Below are 18,505 nucleotides of genomic sequence, written 5' to 3'. Positions count from 1 at the left end.
TTTGATTGGTGTGTATCTTCCAAATGCAACATCCTCTTAGATTTATATATAGAGACTAGGCCATGAATAGACATGTCCCTTCATAGGACATGTCTATTCATTAATCAGATAAGTAATATAATAATAAACTTATTGTTATTTGATTTTTTTTTTTAATTATATATATATATATAATTTTTTAATCAAATAACAATAATCTTAGATCTCAAATATAACACATATATATAGTAAGTTTATCCGACTGAAGCTATCAAACATCAACAAGAATAACCTTAAAACTTCAGATCTCCATCAGGAAATATATTTCAAGCCATATCCCACTATGTCATGCAAGTATTTCAAGACGTGCCTGGCTGCAACTAGATGAATGCCTTGGCTCATACATCAATTTACTGAGAGCACTCGCCGCATAACAAATATCTGGTCAAATATTCACCAGATACATCAAAGATCCAATCAGTTGTATGTACATAGTGAGATTTACCAAATCTGAGCCAGCTGCAGCAGCACTCAAATTCTTCAAATTTGTCTTCATGGGTGTAGACATGGACATGAGATCCATCATCGCAAACCTCTTCAAGATATCTATGTTGTATTTCCCTTGACTAAGAATAATCTCATTGGGTCTTTGTCACAGATCCAGTCCAAGAAAGCAATACATAAGACCAAGATCTTCTATCTCAAACTCAGAGGCTAAATCTTTCTTGCATTTGACAATGAGACTATCTCCTCCAATAAGAAATAAATCATCAAAAAGAACCAATATTAAGATCTTACCACTATCTATCTTGAAGTAAAGATTTGAATCTGCATCATTCTTAGAGAATCTCATGCTCATCAAGTATTGATCAATCCTTTCATATTGTTCGTGCCCAAAACTGCAGATTGGAATCCTATGAACCTTGCCAATTCAATTGATATCCAACCGGTTAAGGCCAACTTGACAAGACTGATCAAAATGATTTCAATCTTCTGCACTTTTTGCTCTGCAGGAGCAAGGCGGGTACACCTAATCCTAAGCCAAACCCCTAGGTCTTAGGCCTTTTATACCAGATTTTCTTGATTAAATAGAACAGCTAAACTCTTTTCGATATGGCAAGTAATTAGAAAATCCTTAGTATGCAAACTCCAAAAACTGAACTTGTAAATGCTTGTAATTGTTCCTAGCTGAAAATGTTTGAAAATAAAAGGGTTTAAATGAGTGGGTTGATTCAAAAAGGAAAAACAAGATGAATCCCCAATCTCTAGATTGTAAATCGGATGACAATGTCTTGAAGATCACAAAGATCAGTGCCCTGTTCTTTTGGTCAAAAGAGTCTATCAAGGTGAGGGTTTCTTAAGTACAACTTTATATACGTATACTTCGATATCCAAATGTTCCAAACTTTATGAATGTGGAAAACTAATCACATGTGCAATTAGATGTCAGTCTAACAAACTTTTAACTTCTTTGGTGAGAAGAGCAATTAGACAAAGATGTGGAAAAGACAAATATATTTCACAATATCCTTGATAGTCAGACTCGGAATGCTACAATATAACTTTTACACAAACAATAAATGAGAACTGTTTCAATAGATTTATTTATAACTATAAAGGACAGACCCTCCTGTAATATACTCCTTGCCTATGAATAGAAAAAGAACAACAATATCTCATACAGATCATGTATCAATGTACATCACCAAATATCCCAACGATATGAAATCCTTTGGTTTTATCTTTTCTAAACTGCTAAAATCTCAAATTAGTTAAAACTTCTCCCATCTCCTCTCTTTCGTTTTAGCACCTCGTATTTATATTTGAATGGAAGGGTGCGACTACAAATCATCATGCTGCTTCACAAAACCAAAACCTATAGCAACTGCCAGATTTTTCAACAATTCCCTCAGTGAATCAGTAGCATATAACTACCATGTTTAACTGTTTTCTTGTCTTCAAATGAGTGTTGCAGCACAATCAAGGATATCAATTAGTCTCTGATGTGGATGACATGAAAGATTACAAATGTCGAGCACTAAGAATTTATCTCCAGGTTAGTCAATTTTCTATTCATTACCTGAACGTTTTATCTCTGTCATTGGGTATAATAAATCATATATTTGCTATCACCTACACGGGCAACCATGGACATTAAAACCTCCATCATTGTGGATGAAAAAAGAATCAGGGATTATGTTAAAACACTTAGCTCTTTTATCATAATCGGGAAACATTCTTCATGCATCCGGGACTTCCCACTACTTCCGGATTCATGCTTGATGGTTTCAGTAATTAGAGAAAGGTCATATAAAAAGTATACAATTGGCTAGGACCTTTCATACTCCTTCCTTGGGACAAAGTACTCTTTCATACAAAATTAATTTGTAAAACTACCCAAGATAGATACTTGTATTCAGTAGGTACAACCTTCAAATAACATTTGAAAGTTCCATTGGTATGTCGAAGAATGCAAACAGTTTTGTCCAGTGGATCATGCATTCTAGGGTATTCTAGCCCAAACAAAAGATCATGAACAATGATTGACATTGATATGTATTGCATCCACAAACAGTTGTTGAGCAATAACAATATTCAAGCCATGTACTAAAATGCTTTAGTTTCTAGAAACCCTCTAGACATCTAGAACACCAAAAAAAAGATATCCTTCACCATCATATAGTGCATGCTAGAGGTCCTTTACCATTTTTTAGGATCATTTCCAAATCCGTGTATGTATTGTCCTTGTGATGATTAGTTACACCATTGTGATCATGGGATGAATGCTCATTTTCGACAAGATCAGATATGTTTTCAAGTCCAATTATATGTCCATCATTGTATATCTTAAGTTTCCATATATTTGTATCAAATTTACTCCATGCTTGCCAGACATGTCAATTGTATCAAAACTCAAAATTTCACAAGAGATTGATAGGAATAACATAGTAATATGTTTGGAAACTACAATTGGAACAATGTCATTAATGTCAAATCTACTAATGAGACATGTTGCTATCTGATCTAAATGTCATATCTATTTTGATAGATGAAGAGGATTTGAGAGATTGCTCATAACAATAGCATCTAGAGAAAAGGTTGAGTTATAAAAGGAAGCTGCAATGGACATTTGATTAGTTAGACCTTGATAAGACAAAGTGATCGTTCATATCATATTGATGTTTAAGTCTTTATAGTATAAATCAAGATATATCATTGATGTAAAGCTTGACCGAGCAATAGAGTAAAAGACTAAGGAATGTCGAGTGATGCTAGTGTCAACCGAGCCTCAGTACAAGCCGAGAAAATTTAGTATTGACCAAGCATTAGTATCGATTGAGCATCATTATTGACCGAGCATCATTATCGACCGAGTGATAGTTGATGTCAAGCTCTACAACGACTAAGCAATTAAGTTCTGGCACTCAATTAAGTGATGACCAAGTGCCAGAACTTAATTATTGTCGAGTAATAGTATCTTGAATGTGTTTGAGGAATCGTGATTTCCAACTGACTCAATTGATTTCTTGGGATATGGAAATCGTGTTGAAGATAAGATTGATGAGTTGGATCATTTAATTCAAGGAGAGGATTAGGTATAATACCTAAAATCAAATTTGATGGATGAGAAGTTTTTAGAAAAGAAGAAGATGGACAGATATAATGAACTTGATGAACCAGATCATAAACCCTAAGATCTATGATGATCATGAAAATGACAAAAGACCAGAATTACCTATTTAAGGAGGCATAGAGTCAATAAGAAAAGTAAGTGTGAGAGTGAAGCAATAGAAAGGAATGCTTGCACAAATGTTGAAGTTGGTAAGTGAATCTGAGCAGAAGGCTTTAGTTTGATGTGGAGAAGATTAACTGATTGAAGGGTTGCCAAGCAAGTTAAGAGACAGAGTTGACAAGGGGGACTTATCAGTGAATCAACACATGAGTCGAACAGTGATCTAAACCTGCAAAAGTGAGTTGTAAATCATACAAATCAAAACCCTACTGTTTTCTTTCTAATCATTGTAAACAGTTTGTATTGAAATCGTTTTAATCAAAGGTTGACCTAACAGTCATTAAAGGACTTAACAGTCTATATAAATCCTTTAGCTAGGTGACATTCTAAATGGAATCATCAAAGTCTTTTGACAAGGCCACTCCTAACAGGGTGATTAAATCCTCTTACTATGTCACATTTAATAGTGTGTATTGCAACCTTTAACAAGCTTGGCTCCTACAAAGCTCACTTTGAAAGAGTGAAAAAGTGGTGACATGTTGTTGGTGGTTTTTCCCAAATTGGGTTTCCACCTAAAATCCTAGTGTCAAACTTGTGCTGAATGTTCTATGATGTTATGCATTTATATGTTTATATTCAGCAAAGTCTGTTATAATAGGACAATGAACTACTAGTAATTTTGTTTATCAATATTCAGTAGAGATTGAGCTACAACAAGATAAGTAAAATAGTGAATGTTTAATGTTTTGATTGTTCAAATGGTACTTATGGACTTTGAGTAACTGATTCACAGCCCCCCTCTCAGTTATTCTAAACATTCTAACAAAATGTATAACAAGAGTCTCTCCACACTTCACATCTTGTCCCCTAAGGCATGTTGGTAGCCACCTGGATGTTGTTGAACTAGGCCCTGATATATTGGTACCCCATTGTTCAAAATCTTCTTTTGAATCCTTAGACAATGATTTGGAAATTTTCCATGATATGTTTGGTATCTAGTAACTATCATATATTGTTGAAGGAACGGATCTATGATGATTTTGACTTCTAGCACTTTTGCTCAAATGGAGGCCCTAATTTGCAAAAATTAGAGCTCTATCACATCCAACATCAAGTGCTTTCTTAAGGTTGTCTAATGCCTTCTTCAATTTGCATACATGAGACTCATTTTCATGAATCACAAAACCATCTGGTTTTTCAATGAACTCTTCTTCAATTACAATATTAAGAAATGCAATCTTTACATCCATTTGATGTAGTTTCCATCCTTTAGCCGGTGCGATAGCAATAATATTCTTAATAAATGCATAACGAGCAACAAGAGCAAACATCTTCTCATAATCTATTCCCTCATTTGAGAGAAACCTTTTTCCATAAATCTTGATTTGTACTTCTCAATACTTTCACCAGTTGCATGCTTGATCTTAAAAAGCCACTTGGAAGATGCAACTAATTTTTCTTTATGCCTTGGTACAACATGTCGAACATTCATGATGATAGATTGTTATTCTTCTAACGTAACATCTTCCCACACTTGTTCATTGGATGCCTCCTCAAAGCTAGAAGGCTTTGGCTCAAAGATATGACTCACTGATGCCACATATTTTGTAAATTGTTGTAGTCCCTTTCTTTCTCTAAAGTGCCACGTAGAGCTGCATATTTTTCTACCTCTTGTATACTTTATCTAGCCCATAGAGGTCTCTTTCTACCTATAGAAATATTACTTGGTCCATTAATTGGTTTTATGGGATTTATTGACTCAAAAGTCTCTTCTAGTTCAATAGACTCCCTCTGAATCTTGGGAGATGATTGGGATAAATGTCCATATCCTGAGGTGCCTCTTGCTCTTTGTTGTCCATCTCCATGGAAGATTCTTTAGATCTTTTGAAGGCTACTACCTCTTCGAAAGATACATCCCTACTAATCCCAATTTATCTCTACCTTGGAATATAGATCCTATAGGCCTTTAAAGACTCACTATAACCCACAAATATTCCTTTCTTGACTAATGATTCTAGTTTAGATCTTTTATCTTTAGGCACATGAATATAAACAAGACAACCAAAAATTCTTAAATGACTAACCTTAGGTTTGACACCTGTCAAGGCCTCTTCAAGAGTCATATTTTCTAATATTTGATGAGGGCTTTAGTTCTCAATATACACAATAGTTTTGGAAGCTTCTATCCAAAGAAAAGTTTGTAGATTTTGCTCATGAATCACATGGCTTTGACTACCTCAACTACCGATTATTTTTTCTCTTTGCAACTTCATTTTGCTAAAGGTTGTAGGGGGCATAAAACTCTTTCTTGATCCCTGTCTTAATGAAGAAATTTTGAAAGCCTCCAAAAGGGTATTTTCCTCCAATATAGGATTGCAAAATCTCGGTCCTTTTTCTAGACATGTTTAAAACCTAAACTTTGAATTCTTCAAATCTATAAAGTAGTTCATCAGATTCCATAGATTTCAAGAAATAAATCCAAGTCTTTCAAGAATAGTCATCGATGAAAATCACAAAATACCAAAATCCACTCAAAGATGTCATGAGCACTGGTCCACGTATATCACAATGAATCAGATCTAGGATTCCTTTTGATCTACTTTCACTATTGAGAAAAGAACCTTTAAAATTCTTACCCAGTGTACATCCTTTGCAAATGCCATCATGCTCTTGACTGAGCCTTGGTAAACCAAAAACCATCTCCTTCAAGGATGGAAGAGCTTTTAAGTGCAAGTGAGCGAATTTCCTATGCTATAGCTCACTTAAATTAATGGAGTCATATGTAATAACCCCAACAGGTTATAACTTCGTCAAACACAAAGTCTTCTCTAATTCACTTGTTTGACATTTCATCAAACACTTTGCAAGTGAGAGATATATTGCATATCTAAATTCTGATTGCTTTCTAAATGCCAAACTTTAATTAATATGCTTGCAAAGAACACACCAAACATCTAACAATGAAGATGCAATTGTTTTTGTATAACACTGATTACAAATAGGAAAATATGCATCTACATCAATAAGACATTAGGGCAATAAATTCTGATAAAACTCTGATATAATCAGATTACAACAGATTTTACAAACCCTACCAATGCCCTAAATATCTACTCTCAAACAATGCAAAATGTAGTAGATAAAAACCTCGAATTGCTCCCAAAATATGAGTTTTCCTATAGCAAATCACTGTAGCAATTTACTATAGCAAATCACTATAGTGACGACACTATAGCAGTGGTACTGTAGCAATATCCAACTTATTCCTTCTCCACAAATCTGGCCCTAGGCCACAAATTCGGCACAATGAAAAGACTGCTTTGTCTTCTCCAACAGTCACAACCCTTCGGAAGATATTTCACCACCTTAGTTATGCAAATCAATGGGAGTGTTCGTTCCCAACGATCAATGTAACAACTACAAAAACCCTTGGCTCCACAAGCTATTTGGAAGAGTAGATGACAACACATTCGATGCTCAACAATGAAGCTTCCCTCCCTATTTATTATTTTCCTCCAATAGATGGACCTCCTTCTAGAAGATATAAAATAATATTAAATTTCTCCTAGAAGATTCTCTTAATTTATTTATTTAACTTCATTCACTTTTAATTAAATTAATTAAAAATAAAGTCACCTTTTAATTATAATTTATTTAATGACTTTATAAGAAATTAATTTAATCAATTTCTCCTTATTTCTCCACTTAGCCTTCAGAGAATGTAAAGGCTAAGAACTCCCTGAGATGCTAAAAAGATGGGGACATTACAATCCGCCCCTCTTGAAATTGCTTGTCCCCAAGCAATCTCAACTTTGGATGTTGCAAAATTTCTTCACTCTCCCAATTGGCATCCTCTACTAGCAGCTCTTTCCACTTCACCAAGTACTCCCTGATAGTACGTCTCCTCATATACCTCTCCCTGAACTCAATGATAGCCTCTAGTACTAAAACCAATTTCCCCTCATCGTCCAAGGGTGAAAGCACTATAGAAGGAACAATCTGGTGTCCTAATGCCTTTTTGAGACGTGACACATGAAAAATATTATGGACTCTGTTGGTTCCCAAAACCGCAAATTGGAAATCCAAGAGCCTGCCACTTCTCCGGTAGGATCTCTCAATCAAATTCTGGCCAACGAATGAAAATCGCTTAGATTCCCCTGCACTTCGGGCTCCGCTACACCCAGGCGGGCAAACCTTCACCTTGAACACTGACTACTCAATTCAAGGGTTTTCTGTAGCGAATTTAAACTTTGCGAGTTCCTCGGCTGGCAAGGTCCTTGAACTCGATCAAAATGAAACTGAAATGTTGGATAATGGTTAAATGTTTTGAACAATTGAATAATAATAATAATAAATTTGATGCTTGCAAGAGGAATATATAGATTTTCTGACTTCAATAAAAGGACCAGTGCCTTTGCTCATCCGAGCGATAGAGTCAACTTCGATGAACTTTTACATACAACTTCATAATGTTCAATGCACTTGTACTACCAATAATTTTGATAATCCAGATGCGACAGACAAATTATAACACAATTTTTAAATTAGTCCAGATTGAATTTTAACTCCACTAAGACAAACTGGACACAGCTGCAGAAACAATTAAATATTTCACAACACCTATGATAATCAAATTTAAAATGCTAACTAACCATGTCCACTTATCTGATAACAAAATCATATACAGAATTTTAAAATATAATTATGAAGGACGATTCGCCTGTAGTTTTAAATCTCCATGCCATTAATGATAAACAAAGAACATTTTTATTTTATTATTAAAATAAAATAATTTTATAATAATAAAATAATGGAATTTTATTATAAAATCATATTGAACTCTTATTCCTCCTTACAATAAAATATAAATATGAAATACCTCTTCTCAATCTGAATGTTCGGATCTATTCCTTCCCTCTTGAATTCCTAATAAACTCATATTTATATCTTATCTTGCTCTAAAGTCATGACTTTTCAAATGAAAAGTTATAAACTAATCGTATCCCTATTTTTAATTTTACATAATACTTTTTAACTTTATTATCTGAATATCGTGTAACCGGAACTATCGCGTCTAGATGAATAAGATTGCAAGCACCTCTTGTGACTTTTGTCTTCCATCCAAGCAGCACCAAGGATGTCCAGCGGCATCACTTTTGACCCTTGTTTCGGTATAGCATTTGGTTGCGTAACTCGTCTCAATGCACAGGGATTGTTCCTCATCATGTTCACGAACTCTTCTGTCCTTTCCAACACCTACGGCAGTGAAACTATGACCATTGCGTAATGTATTTGGTGCTATGCTTGTTCTTTGTTCTCTATTTTCCAATGACATAAAGTGACTAGACGATGGTCTCATCTCACTTTTCTCTGAGGCATTAAGCATTGAGCCTAGGCCTTCTTCGAGCCTCCACAGTGGATAATTATTTAGGGCCTTCACCTCTAGTATCGTCCTCTTGACCTGCAAGTCTCTTTCCTACATCAGCAGCCCTGACATCATCTGCGTGTGGTCTGGGACGTGAGTTCAATGAATCTCTAACTGCTTTTTTGATGACAATATTACATCAACATAGGCGAACAGTCAAGTCTTAACTGGTGCAATAACCTCAATGTCTGGTTGAGTGTTGAAAAGGTGAAGCATCATCAATCCTGTAGATATCGTTCTCCCATTTGGAGACTGTCGTGGTATATGATATGAAATGCCTAAGCTTCAAAATGATTGAAATGTGAGAAGATGTATATTTCCTCATAGTTATGGTTGCCAAGGGGCTTCAAGAAGTTTAGTATGTGAAGTATGTACAATTGCTGAGAGAAGACATTCGCTTGCAACCAGCTGTCTGAGATTCCCTGTATGTAGTAGTGTGGAGGACAAGGCTTGAATATAGGTACTTTAAATGTGAGCCTTTGTTTGGCTAGCTCCTGCCATCTTTCTGACAAAACAGTTTTAAATAATAGATGTGATCACTTTCATAATCCTCAACCAAGCAAATTTAGTGCTGAACAGCTCCATGCAAATTATCTGAAATTATTTAATCTTTAAAACACTTCTTGTGACTGGACCTATATTGGCAGATAAATGGATTCGAGAAAATCTTCATGCTAGTGTAATACATACAGTTTTTAATTCATTGACATATGTGCATATTATAAAAAAAAATTTAGGTAGAAGCTTCATATGCAAGATGTCCTAATGCATATACAATATGTGACTGCAAGTCTGGCATTTTATTTGGAGGTGGGTATTTTCTATGGCAGAATAGGAGGCCAAATGAAATTGACAAAACACTTTGTAATCCTAGCCATGTGTCAAAGATGTCATTAATATTGCTGAGGCGAAAGATGTTCATGTGCTTTGATTGTTCCTGCTACCATGATTATCCTCTCTAGCTGCATAGTAGATGTTTTGTGGATTAATATCTCTATGCCGCACATCACACTAAACACTAATCCATGTTTTGTAGACTTATATTGAACGATGCAAACAGCATACTAAGAATCATCACTATTACTGCATCTTTAAATTTTCCTTTCTTCAGCAAACCAACATTGCTGTCAAGTTTTTATCAAGTCTCCAGCATTATTTCATAAATGGATGTCTTAAATTTTGCCAAAATTTAGTCCCATCAGACTCTACTCTCTAACGGAAAATCCAACTCGTAAGCCACCTCTCCAACTCTCATGATCACCCTAAAAGGCCCATAATAACATGGCTTAAGTTTTTTGGCACCACTCTTCTTGAGAGTGGACTGGTGGTAAGGCTGCAGCATCAAATATACCATATCACCTACCTCAAAAGTCTGCTCATTACTCTTTTGATCAGCATACTGCTTCTGTTGATTTTGTGCTTTAGTGATATTAACCTTAAGAGCCTTCACAATGTCCTTGCTCTCCTGTAATAAGTCTCCAGCACTGGGCACTCTACTATCTAATAACAACAAATCCATTAAATTGGGTGCCTCATATCCATATAATGCCATGAATGGTGACATTTGGATAGACATGTGATAAGTGGAATTATAACAATATTCACATAGATATCCACTTAACCCAAGCCTTTTGTTGCCCTGCTATGTAATTCCTGAGGTATCCCTCCACCCATTTGTTCACTATCTCTATCTAACCATCTGTCTGGGGGTAGTAGCTAGTAGTCGGAGTGTGCTTTGTCCAACACAATCTGAACAACTCCTGCCAAAAGTGACTCATAAACCTACTACCCTTGTTGCTGACAATGCTCCGAGGTAAACCATGCAACCTAAATACCTCTCTGAAGAATAAATCGGCCAGCTGTGTAGTAGTGTATGTAGTGTTGATTGGGAAGAAGTGGGCAAACTTTGTAAGCCGGTCAACAACAATATATATACAATCTCTACCCTGGGCTCTCGGTAGTCCTATAATGAAGTCGATGGATAAACACTCCCACTCCTTGTCAGGAATCGAAAGTGGCTTAAGTAAGCCAGCTAGGTAAGAGTGCTCCTGATTATTTTGCTGGCAAGTAGGACACTCTCTAACATATTGCAACACCTCATCTTTGAGCCCTTTTAAAGAAAAATGCTCATGAATCTGCCGGTAGGTTTTGTAAAAATCTGGATGTCCTGCCATAGGTGAGTCATGATAAACTCTCAACACCATCCTCTTCACCTCTAACCCTGGCATCAAATAAATGCACCCTTTGTAAATGATGATCTCATTCACAAGGGTGAAATCACTATTCTGGATCAATCCATCTATGAATCCCGATGCCCATGTATCCTTTGCATACTCTGCAAGAATCAAATGTCTCCAATCCTCTAATATATTGATCATCAAGCTCAAGTGGGGTCTGTTGGTTATCAAAATCACCGGTTAGAAACCTACGAGCCTTGCTTGCTTGATGCTAGGTATCTAACTGATTTTGGCCAACTTGACAGAATTGACTCCAATCCTCTGCGCTTTTGGTTCCACTGGACCAAGGCCTGTTTACCTAAATCCTAGATGGCAAAACTCAATTCCAAGATGATTTATAGCAGGTTACAGCAATCAAATAAACTCCTCAATTGGCAAGCATCAAGGAAACATTATGGATTATTTATCTTCAAACTTCAATTACTTTATTTAAGATGTTATATATTGCTGAAAAGAAAAAGATTTAAAACAAATTACTGTTATGAATATGATCTAATTTCCTTCAAACGAAAAGAGTTAAAAGATTGCCAGCGTATAAGTCTAAGGATTTATGAACGGATTAATGATCAGTGCCAAATCTTAATGGGTAATAGAGTCAAACGTATATTCTTTACATACATCTTAATGATATTAATGATACTATATATGTTAATAACTTGATTATTGCAATGCCACGAATTGATTCATTTTTGCATATTCAGATCAGTCTGTAATAATTTAACCTTAATTTAGATAAAACAGCTACAAATAGAGGAAAGATTATGTCCTACAATATTTGGATTGATCAAATCTGAATATCTGAACAATTCAATGCACTAATCGAAATATCAAATTATAAACATACAATCATCAAAATCATAAAGGACAAGACATATACTCTCCAACTCTAAAAAAAAATAAGTTTCTTACTGATTTGATGCAGAAGTAATTCGTATTGAAGACTCTCAAAACTTGTTGGAGCTCTATCCAATAAAAACCAACCACAGGGAATCTTAAAAATTAAGTTCAATATTTCTCAACCTTTATCCTGCTTTGCTCAATATTTCAACCCTTTCTTATTGAAGAGATTAAAAATGTGTGCTCGAAGTATGAAAGGAAATTTTAATAGCATGTGTTGTCTTCAAAAAATTGTGTTTTTTTTTTTGTGACTTTACATCCTATATTTATAAGCATGAAAGGATGTCGGTTGGTCTAACCAAGCATCACAACCTTTCAGAAATAAAACTAATCAAAAGATTTGTTATAGTTTAGGCAAAAGACTGGCGGCATTTGAAATTTCTTTCCCTTACGTAAATATGTTCAGGTCCTTGCATTGTTACACACTGTTTCAGATTCAAAACAATCATAAGTAAAATATTCAAATAATAACTAATAAATAATATCAAAAGAGCCATGAAAAACCATTAAATAATAGTCATAGCTTAAGAATTTTAATAACTATATACTTGCGAATATGAAACTTGTCCTCAGACATCCCTATTTACTCGAGAGCCCGTAGCAAGCAAATCTCAGACTCCTCAATTTCACCGTGCAAAAAAGCAATGATATGTTGCAGAGAAGCTTGTTATACTCGTTGTCTTCATGAAACCCGAATGCTTGGTCATTGCCAGCGTGATACCATGACAACGCATTTTTCAAATATTCGATTCTGGCATTCCCCTAAGACAGCCTATCACATCCACGTCTTTGATTTTATTGCTTGCCCTTAATACGCAGCGTCAACAGGAATTCCTTCTTTTTCTCGTCCAAGAACCAAGACAGAATTCCATGGGAAAGAAAATTTATTAACTGGTATGTTGTTTGCCACACGTATAAACTCTTCCTCTTCTGATATGATATTGTTGTGCATGAATCAATTTCAGATTCTTTCTATCGTTGAAGGTATCCTGTGCCTTCTTCAGCAACTGTCCGCTAATTAAATCATCCAAAATCGAACATGGGCATCTCATCCACGCTGATAAACTCCAGCGCTTGCCTTTTCTTCATTGGTTGTTTCTTCGCAAGTACTGATGTCTGCCTCTATTTCTTGAACCTCCTATCAATTAGTGAACATCTGCCTGGGTTTATGTCTGCGGGCTTATGGGCTATACAACCTGCGAATGCCCTGCATCCATTACTCCACGCAAAATTTTTTACCAACCTGAACCTTTGACGCAATCTCCAGGCCTCAATAACGAGTGACTCAAACATATTCGCCAATAACAACCTTTGGAGATGTCAACAAAAATTTCAGCACGAAGATCAGGAGGGAGTGAAACAAGTGTTGAAGCACTATCTATATCAACAGGTTGCCTCTCAAACTAGCGAGACTGGAGCAATCTCTGAGCACGTTCTCTTACATTATCAAGTTAAACTGGATTCCCATTGTCATCTAAAACATCTATCTAGCTGCTCAAGTGTACTATCTGATGCCACAATCAAATCGCATGCTAGCTGCTCTTCCACTTTGTTTGTGAACAAGAAGATTTGATGGAACGTTATCCACAATAAGCCGTCTGAGAAAGGTTTGAACCAAATTGATCCCATGTCTATTTTGGCTTCATGATTTTGTTTTTCAATTTCTATAACTTTAAGGCAGAACGATGTAGTTGTACTCGTATTTGATCATTTTCAATGTCTCAGAATCTTCGACTAACGTTTACACTCCCTTCCAGGCTTTGAAAAATTTGCAAGAAGTTCTTCAAAAATGTTTCTTAAGTTACTGTTAGTTGATGACTACCTGGAAGTAATCTCATCAAATGCTGAAGTGCCAAATCGGATCTATCCAAAATAGCATACCATACTCCAAGATTGAGTTGAATACAGTCTCTAATATATTTTCATCCTTTTGCCAATATATTTACTAATTTCCAGCAAGGACAAGATGGAATCCAAATTCCCTCAGCATACTGAGTTTTGCACATAAATAATAATAGGCTGCCCTCGAATTCACTTCTGCATCCATTGAAACAAGTCAGTCCTTTATTTCCTTTGATTTCAAAGCCTACTATTCCCGTTGTGGCAATTCTCTTAAGAATATTTATGCTAGGTCCCTTAACATGCTGCATTAATTCCTCCACTTGTGATGTGCTGACCATCTCAGCACTTACATTTATAAGCAACAAGCTGAATCATAAGAAAATTACTCTGGACATTTTATGGTGAAAAGGTAATAAACTTTATATCTGGGGAAAGAATAAAATGAAGTCCTCTAGATTTTGTTCCGTCCATTGACAACACCATCTCATCATTCAGTTTCTATATAACCTCATAAAAGGAGATGACACTTAAAATTTCAAGCTCCATCAGGGTCTTCGTGACAAGGCATCCGCTACTACATTCTATGTCCCCTTGAAATAGGTAATATCATAATCATATGCTTGTAATTTACTTACCCATTTCTACTGCCTATCATTAAGATCTTGCTGCCCCAAGAAATGCTTTAGGCTATTGTGGTCAGTTTTTATGCTGAATTTGCTACCCATTAAATATTGCCTGAATTTGGCCAAAGCATGCATTATGGCCAACATTTCCTTATCATAAATATTGAAACTCCTCTCAGGCCCCATGAGCTTCCTACTCTCATAAGCAATCAGGTGCTTGTTCTGCATAAGCACCACTCCAACACCTTCACCAAATGCATCACAATGCAACTCAAAAGGTTTACTAAAATCTAGTAATGCTAGCACTGTACACGAAGTCATCAACTCCTTGAATTTATCAAAACACTCTTGTGCCTCAAGAGTCCATAAGAAAGGCCCCTTTCTCATAAGTCCATCAAGGGTGCTACATGCCTGGAATATACACTAACAAACCTCCTGTAGAACCCACACAACCCCAAAAATCCTCTCAACTGTGTCAGGTTCACTGGAGTAGGCCACTCAATAATAGCACGAATCTTTTCAGGATCCATGCATACTCCCTGAGCACTGATAATGTGACCCAGATATAATAACTCTAATAATCCCAAATCACATTGGACTCCTTTGCATACAAGGACTCCCTGCTCAAAATTCTCATCACAATGTCTAAGTGTCGCACATGCTCGTCCTATGTCCTACTATACACCAGAATGTCATCAAAGAAGACTAACACAAATTTCCTCAACTGATGCTGGAAAACCCTGTTTATTATGGATTGAAAAGTAGCTGGAGCACTAGTTAGCCCAAAAGGCATAACTACAAACTCAAAATGGCCACAATGATATCTAAATGTAATCTTCTCTATATCCTGCTCTCTGACTCAGATCTGATGATAGCCTGATCTCAAATCAATTTTGGAGAAGAAACATGATCCATGTAGCTCATCTAATAACTCATCAATTCGTGTGATGGGGTACCTATTTTTTATAGTCTTCTTGTTCAAGACCTTGTAATCTATGCACATCCTAAGAGTTCCATCCTTCTTCACCAAAACCATAGAAGAAGCGAAAAGCGACTTACTTGGTCTAATGTGTCCCATAGCAAGTAGTTCCTTGATGGTTTTCTTGATCTCATCCTTCAATCTCTTTGGATGCCTGTAGGGTGTGATCATGATGGGTTTAGCACCCTCCTCTAAGTCAATAGTATGCTCAATACCTCTATCTAGAGATCTACCTGGTGGTATTTCACTGAAAACCTTGTAGTGCTTGATTCTCAATTCCTGTATATTTGGGTGATATTCTGATTTTTGCTACCCCTGTGATGGCATTAAAGTGCAATGGGTTGCCCACTCAACCTGGTCATATCTCAACAAGCTCTCCATGCGTCTGCAAGACATCATCCTAAACCCACTGTCATGAATGACCTTAAATATATGGGTCTTCCCTTCTGACTGAAACCTCATCTCCATATCTCTCAAATTGAGAGTGAACTCCCCTATATCATGTAACCAAGTCATGCCAAGAACTAAATCTGTATCACCCATGTTAACAACATAAAAATCTTCTTTGAAAATAAAGTTGTTGTCTTTAGGGGTAGACCTGTAATCTTCCTATCACATTTGAGGATGTAGCCATCAGCTACCCTCGCTCTCAAACCCTAAAATTGTTCTGTCTGAATTCCACACCTCTCAATCAATCTGGAATGAATAAAATTGCGAGTAGCACTTGTATCAAGCAAAGTAATAACTTGCTGACCAGCCAATACCCCTCTCATCCTGAATGATTCCTCTTGTTGTAGACTAGTGAGACGGACCTCCTTAAGTCTACCCTCAGTCTTCTCATCACCTATATCATCTGTGTCTTCCTTTTCTTCAATTGATTCCTCATTTTCAGATTGTTGGTCTAAATTTTCAGAATCAGAATCCTCATAATAAGCCCACGTAAACCTGTTTGCTTTCCCCTTTGGCCTCAAGGGACAATCGTTGTTCATGTCATAGGGTCCTTTGCAATAAAAATAGAGTTTTTTCTTCCTTGAATCATTCAATGTCTCTCTATCCAATTTTTTCAGCCTTTGTTTCATTCCTCTCAGGTTTCTTGAATAATGGTTTGTCTTTGCTAGAGGATGCACCCTTTGACTGAAATTTATTTACTAGGGCTACTTGTTCTATACTTCTAGCCTTCTTAATCGCTTCTTACAAATTGAATGGATCAAAAGCTTTTACCCAACCCTTCAGTGGTTCAGATAATCCCTCACTAAACAAAACAACCAATCTCCTATCTGATATATCTAGCACCATAACGGATAGCATCTGAAGTCACTAATTTAATACTCCAATCCACCTGTCTGTCTCAACTGTGCCAACTCCTTAAAGTAGACTTCTAGATCCTTCTTATCAAACCTCTCTACCAACTTGTCCATGAAGTCCCGATATGAAATCACTTGGTTATGCTGAAGGGTAACCATCCCATGGTACCACCAATCATGTGCAGCTCCCTCTAAAAGTAGCGTGGCATAGTTTATTGCCTCAACTTCTATCATAGGTCTCAGTGCTAAGAAGGTATCGAGCTTGTGAATCCAACCTTGCACTATCATTTTGCTACTCCCATCAAGTGTAGTCAAGGAAAGCTTCCCTGTAGCCCGCTTTAATTCAATATCCTCACCACAAGGTCTCCTATTCTGTCTGACTGCATGATAGTGTTCTCTTCTTTGGTTCACAAACCTCTCAAAAGTCATTCTCTCCTGTACGTACGATGCCAATAATTCTCATTCATCATTAGTAGCCATTAGGATATCTACAAATGTCTCATCCTCAACTTCCTCTGCTAGCTCCTGTATTGGTTCTTCTCTAACAAAGGTAGGACGTGTAGGCCTGTTCTGGAAAGCGTTCTATGAGCTCCAGGTGATCCCACTGCACTCTTGTTATCCCCTTGTTCCTGATTTTGTCTGTCTTGTGGGTTCATGCGCTCAACTATGGTGGTGAGTGCCTACAAAGCCTGAGCCATCCACTCTTGTCCTGTATTCATTGCTTTGAAAAATTCCCTTGTTTCCTGATCCTCATTCCTATGGTCTCTTGGTGGGCTACGCCCTTGCCTATTACCCATGGTGTCTGGCTAACTATCAAAATCTTGTTCCCTGTCAAACAAAGCTCACCTGCGAGTGTAAAATCTATGAAAGCCAACCCCAAGTGGCTACATGTGATTGCTAAACCCTCAGGATGGCAGGATTTAGCTCTGATACCAATGTAATAACCCCAACAGGTTATAACTTCATCAAACACAAAGTCTTCTCTAATTCACTTGTTTGACATTTCCTCAAACACTTTGCAAGCAAGAGATATGTTGCATATTTAAATTTTGATTGCTTTCTAAATGCCAAACTTTAATAAATGTGCTTGCAAAGAACCCACCAAACATCTAACAATGTGTTAGCCGACTGGATGGTTCCGGCAGTGTTTCTGTAGCCGATGTCGTCGGTAAATAGTTTGTAGCGGATAGAATATTTGTGGCCGACGGACTCCCTCGAGAAGGTTCGGCGGTAGTATTTATATCTCGTCTGGGATCATTGTAAATCATCATTCATCTGCTATTGCGAATAATATTCTGCTATTATATTCTATTGTCTGTATGCGTTCATTTACTTTACCTGTACGATAAACATTTGGCGCCGTTGCCTTATGAATCTGGAAGGTGGGAGGAATGAAGATTAATGCCAAATCAGCTTAACAAGGATCGAAATAAGGCGAAGGGAAAAGATGGAATCCGTACTGCGCAAGAGAATTTAATTCTGGCAC

General features: G+C 36.6%; 1 protein-coding gene and 1 pseudogene across 1 annotated transcript in view; both read right to left on the bottom strand.

The window, feature by feature from the left end:
• LOC149573221 (pentatricopeptide repeat-containing protein At1g62350-like) overlaps window positions 1-18,505 on the bottom strand; it is a 131,877-nt gene that overhangs the window by 49,368 nt on the left and 64,004 nt on the right. The window lies entirely within an intron of this gene.
• Window positions 2,174-5,043, bottom strand: LOC149573222 (uncharacterized; annotated as a pseudogene).

This window comes from Cupressus sempervirens, chromosome 2 (genome assembly GCF_028749045.1).
Source record: "Cupressus sempervirens isolate cs-2001-9-10 chromosome 2, ASM2874904v1, whole genome shotgun sequence".
Lineage (NCBI taxonomy): Eukaryota > Viridiplantae > Streptophyta > Pinopsida > Cupressales > Cupressaceae > Cupressus > Cupressus sempervirens.
This window is presented reverse-complemented; position numbering and strand designations above follow the sequence as displayed.